The following is a 6,083-nucleotide window of genomic DNA, read 5'->3' as shown; positions in this document are numbered from 1 at the left end:
TACTAAATCAACTACAAAATGAAGTTTGTGTATAAGCTCATATTTTTTTTATGGAGGTTTATATAGCACAAACTTGACCCGAGGGTATCGGATCGCTTTACTCGAGCACCAGTTGCGCTACATGAGGACAATTACATTTTTCATAGGCATGGGGAGATTTACCCCCACATGCATCAATCTAGGATTTTGCATTTCTTAAATAGCGAAAATTAAGGAATCGCTATTTAGGAAATGCAAAATCCTATGCATCAAGAAATCCTAAAAGTTTTTAGGATTTCTTAATTTTCGGAAATTGCGATTCCTTAATTGCGAATCGCAATTAAGGAATGGCATTACATTGATTCCTATGGGCCTAGAGGCCCATAGGAATCAATGCCGTTTTGCATTTTTTTTTTTGCACTCACAATTTTTTGATGCATTGCAAGGGTGCAGAAGGGGGTCCAAAGGACCCCCCCTGCACCCCTGAAATGTATTTTCAAGTGCATGTTTCACACACACATGTCCTAAGGACATGTGTGTCTGTAACATGCAAGTTTAAAAAATGCATTTTTTTGCTTTTTTAAACATTTTCGCAAATTAACACGAGGATCAACCTCGTGTTAATTTGCACTTCCAATTTCAAAATTCGCTATTTTTTACAAATTGATGCATTGCATTTAAGGAATCGCACAAATGCGATTCCTTAATTGCATTTGCATTTTTAAGAAATGCAAAAAATAGCGAATTGTTTCATGCATCCCAAAAACGTATTTAGGAAGTGCAAACGGCCGAATTTACCGATTCGCACCGTTTGCACTTCCTAAATAGGTTGATGCATGTGGGGGCTAGTGATTTGTCCAGATTCACAGGATATTGCACGTCCTTGCCGAGACTCAAACCCGGTTCACCAGATTTGAGGTTGACCGCACTAGCCGTTAGGCCAACTCCTCTCCTCAGGATTGTTGATTCACGATTGGCAGGGTACATTACTAGGATAAACACACAGGTGCAGCGCCCAAAGGAAATAGAAGTTCAAGCTGTCTTCTGCATGTGCTTTACACCCAAGTAAAATACTGTCCACCTGTATAACCTATGGCATAAATATATAGGTAGTAGTGTTCCCTTAAAGGAAAAATGTCCGCACATTCACTAGGCATAAAATAATCTAACAATAATTGAGCGTGAAAAATACAAGTGTTCTACTATATTTCTGTACACGGGTGCTAGGTTAGCCCCAAACACCTACTACCTAACGATGTTGTCGGCACAACTCAATGTGTAACCAAATTAAACGCAAAAATTGAGGCTCATACAGCACACCACCTGTCCTTATTCAGTCCTGATTAAGTTTATCACACCTTTATTTATTTATTTATTTATAGAGTTTTATATAGCGCGAACGTGACCCACGAGAGTATCAGAGCGCTTTACAGTAGAAGAATATTAAAGGATGAAGTAGACTACAGTCAACAAAAACAAATTTCCCAGTTTGTAAAGAAATAGAGAACAGGGGAGAAAAAAAAATGTACATACACGCAAACACACACATGGATGATCAAGAGTGTCAACGTCCAGCTAGTATTGAGCTGCATACAGATATAAGGCAACAAGGGTTGTGATTAAAATCTTAAACTCAAATACATCCTGCATTTAAACTTAAACTTAGGACATGAATTTGATCATTAGTAGTCTTTTTACTTCCTTTCTGAAAATAATGAAGGAGGTGATTCCACGCACAAGTGGTGGTAGAGAGTTCCAAATCTTTGGTGCATTCCCTGAGAAAGCTCTACAGCCTGTTCTCTTCTTCCGGAAGGATTGGGGTTTCAGAAGGAAAGTGCTCGCACTTCGTAGTTGTCTACACCCTCCAGATTTTTCCAACTTTAGCGCCAGATAACTAGGTGTACTGTTGTGAATTGCTTTATGCGTCATGCAAGCCACCTTAAGGTGTATTCTTGCCTCATAAGGCAACCAATCCAGTGCTTTCAATGTTGGTGAAATGTGGCTGTTTCTTTTAGTTCCTGAAACCAGTATAGCCGCAGCATTCAGGGCTGCTCTCAGCGGAGCAAGTCTGTATTTAGGGAGACCAGCGAGGGTGGAGCTTCCGTAATCTGGTCTTGGTAGGACTAGAGCTTGTACTGCAATTTTTAGATCAGCCTGAGGGAGGAAGGGTTTGAGTTTCATTAATATACTCATCTTGTGATTAGCTCCCTTGGTGGCAATAGAAATGTTCGACTGCATATTCAAATGTTTGTCAATGGAGACACCTAGGGATTTTGCTGAGTCTATGATGAGGGGGACACAGTCAAAGGAGGTTAGATGTTTTAGCCAGAGGTCTATCTTAGGCGCGTGATTTGGAGGTGAGATGAGAATGAATTCAGTTTTTTGGGTGTTCAGCATCAGGTGGTTTTTAGTGAGCCAGCTTTGCGTGTTCATAAGCGTAGTGTTAAGAGCAATGATGTCATCAGGTGAGGTGATTTTCAGGTATAGCTGGGTGTCATCCGCGTACAGGTGATATAGAATGTTTGCTGATTTCAATGCATTTGCCAGAGGCTCCATTAGGAGATTGAAAAGAATGGGTGAGAGGGACGATCCCTGAGGCACACCAAGAGTGACCATGGAATGTTGCGAGAGTGAGTTTTTCATCTTGAATCTTTGAGATCTATTGTTCAGGAAGGAAGAGAACCATTGTAGTACAGTGCCTGAGAGGCCCATCCTTCTTTTCAGTAGAGACAAGAGGTTGTCGTGTTTGACCGTATCGAATGCAGAGGACAGGTCAAGAAGAATCAAAAGGCATGATTCGTTACGGTCAAGCATAGTTAGTATATCATCCAGAATGTGAGTGAGTGCAGATTCTGTGCTGTGCCCTCTTCGGAATCCAGATTGGTGACAATCTAAGAGGTTGAAGTTCTCAATGTGATTGCATAATTGAATTTGAACACATTTCTCCTATAATTTAGCCAAGGTGAGGATGTTGGTTATAGGACGGTAGTTGTTAGGATCAGATGGGGAGGCGTCAGCTTTCTTTAGTATAGGAGTGACCTGACCTATTTTAAGACAGTCAGGGATGACACCTTGACTCAGGGAGGCGTTTACAATTTTTGACCATAAAGGTAGTATAGATGTTTTTAAGATCTTGAACAGGGCAGGAGGCAGGGGGTCCGAGAAATGATTGGAGGGGTTGATTGCTTGGAGAGTGATGTCGACAGATTGTTGAGAAATTGGAGAGAAGGTGTGCCAGGAGGCATTATTTTTTGTGACTTCCCTTGGGTTATTATAACCCTAAACTACAAACGGAGACAATTCAACAATATTAATCAAAAACAGAAATCCAGAAAAGTCATTCTTCTTGCTGTTCGGCAGTCTTTATTCATTTAAAAGGGATGTACGTTGTTACAACGCATGCTTTTACCACGCATGCTTTTACAATGCAGGTTTTTTAACGCAAGTCGTTACAATGACTTGCGTTGGGGGGTGCTGGATAGTGAATAGTTTAATTTACTATTCCAACTCCATCCCCCGTGGATAGTAGGGAAGGTGTTGGATAGTAAATTAAACTATTACCTATCCTAGAGCGCCCCCCAGCGCAATTCGTTGTAATGACTTGCGTTGAAAAACCTGCGTTGGAAAGGCACTGCCTGGTAAAAGTTGCGCCGTAAATGGTGTTTCCCATTTAAAAGTACTAAAACTCCCAGCACACAATTTGCCGACACGTGTTTCGTCTTTTGCTTAGACTTTTTCAAGGCATAAACGTAGAAATCAACAAGCTGGAATTGAAAATGGACCGCATATATTCTTGCGTTATAGTATGAATACCGTAATCCCCAGTCTGAATATTTGCACTCACAATTCAGTTTATAAACGTAGAAAACAACAAGCCGAATTGAAAAAGGACCGCATATATTCTTGCGTTATAGTATGAATACCAGAAGCCCCAGTCTGGATATTTGTACTCACAATTCAGTTCAAAGTGTCCTACATAAACCCACGAACACAGTCTTGATATCCGTGCATTTAATCAGGATAATCCAAAATGTTTCAGAGCTGGGTGCTGGCAATCATTTGGCCACTAGACTCATTCACATCCTCTACAAATTATATTACAGGGTCAGGTTCTGTGATGTTTAAACAGCTCCACGTGAAAGAGTCAAAATTACCCGTTCTTTGCAACTCGTCAAAAGGACCTTTATTAACGGCCCAGGTCCAGTACGAGCTATGACCTTTTCATCAGCCAACCCGTCCTCCTTTAGTGTTTATACGGAAACTATACTGACGTTCCCATCCACAACTTTAAGTAGTACACTTGTGGAAATAGCCACACAAATGTCACCCGTTCTCAACTCGTGCGGTCCAACCATAATACGTTGTAACCTTGTAATCTTCGATAACTTTAGCCGATCCGCATATCCCCACAGTTCCAACAAAATAAATAAATTACCTTCCACTAAACCCCTCCTCAGTACTCCCTGATCCCCCTCCTTTAGTAGTTCCTATTTTCCAGCACTTCCGTTTGTCTCTCTCACATTTACTACTAAAACATGTACTTATGTGTGTGGAGACTCCGCAGTCGGGTGGAGATCTCCACAACCTCTGCATGTAAGTTTGTGAATACCAATATGTAGTACATTAGTAGTATGATTGTAGTACTACTAAATCAAGTTTGTGTATAAGCTCATATTTTTGTAATGGAGTTTTATATAACACAAACTTGACCTGAGGCATCGGATCGCTTTACTTGAGCACCAGTTGCCCTACATGAGGACACGTACATTGTTGTTAGGCATGGGGAGATGAAGTGATTTGCCCAGAATCACAGGATATTGCAAATCCTTGCCGAGACTAGAACCCGGTTCCTCAGATTTTAGGTTGACCGCACTAGCCGTTAGGCCAACTCCTCTCCTCCTTACTGGTGATCTACTATTGGCAGGGTACATTACTAGGATAAACACACAGCTGCAGCGCCCAAAGGGGATAGACGTTCAAGCTGTCTTCTGCATGTGCTTTACATCCAAGTAAAATACTGTCCACCTGTATAACCTACATGGAAACTGCTGCATTACTATTCCCGTGCAGCACTACACGTAAAATCGCACCCTTGGTTAGACTATTTATGTATGTCATTTTCTTGGTAAATGTTTGCTGGAAGGAACCCCTCAGTGTTCAGCAACAATATTAGCAACTGGTTAATGTTTCTCCTGCTGGTCCTTATGTTCTTATAATAATCCTATATATTTCATGCCAAAGACCGAAATCTATTTTATTGCACCATCTAATCACTGCCGTTTCTATTTTTTTAATTATGCTTAAGATTTTCCAAGTAAAACAAAAAAGATTATCAATTTATATTTTATAGTAAAGACTTTTGAAAGTTGCATCTGTGCTATTATGTATGGTATCATAAAAACAAAGATATTAGATAATTTTATACTTGAATGAATATTACATGCATGTGACTTGGTAACTTGAGATTTCTGCCTATTTCCCAGACACATAGTCCAATTAAGAATAAAGTCTGAGCACTGACATGTAGAAATTCGAGCACTGTGTGCTCGATTTCATCATTAATTGGTTTAAGATCCTGTATCCTGACAATATATATATTTTTCAAGCTAGAGTAGCTTTTGAGTAGCTTTTGCATTGAAGGTCATAGGGCAGATGACTTTGATGTGTAAAAAGGTCACACTGCTTTAAATAGCACGCACCATTGTGAAAAAAATCATGTTTAAAATGTACCAATCAAGACTTCTTGATAAATTCATAAATAATGTATATCGGAAAAAAATGAGAAATGTATCTCTGCTCTTCCACATTACACCCCTTCAGTCGTGACCTTAGAATCTTTAACTTACAATAGAGTTGCATTTGCACGGTGTATATAAGAGAGTTCAAGACCTCTGCGTTTGTAGCATCAGTTCTATGACCGACAGTGCGCCCTTTTCTCACTATGGATGAAAGCCACAGTTCCCAATTATAGGAAGCCAGATTATTAAACTGTGGCTAAAACGAATCAGTGTGATGGGGTGAACTCTGCACGTTCAAAACAAACCTAGCATCCAAAAGCCAAAGCAGGTCTTTGTGAGGAAACCTGTTGGACTTGATCCTTTCTG

The sequence above is a fragment of the Lissotriton helveticus genome, chromosome 6 (assembly GCF_964261635.1).
Source record: "Lissotriton helveticus chromosome 6, aLisHel1.1, whole genome shotgun sequence".
NCBI classification, from domain to species: domain Eukaryota; kingdom Metazoa; phylum Chordata; class Amphibia; order Caudata; family Salamandridae; genus Lissotriton; species Lissotriton helveticus.
The sequence above is the reverse complement of the archived record's forward strand: the minus strand, read 5'-3'. Positions refer to the sequence as shown.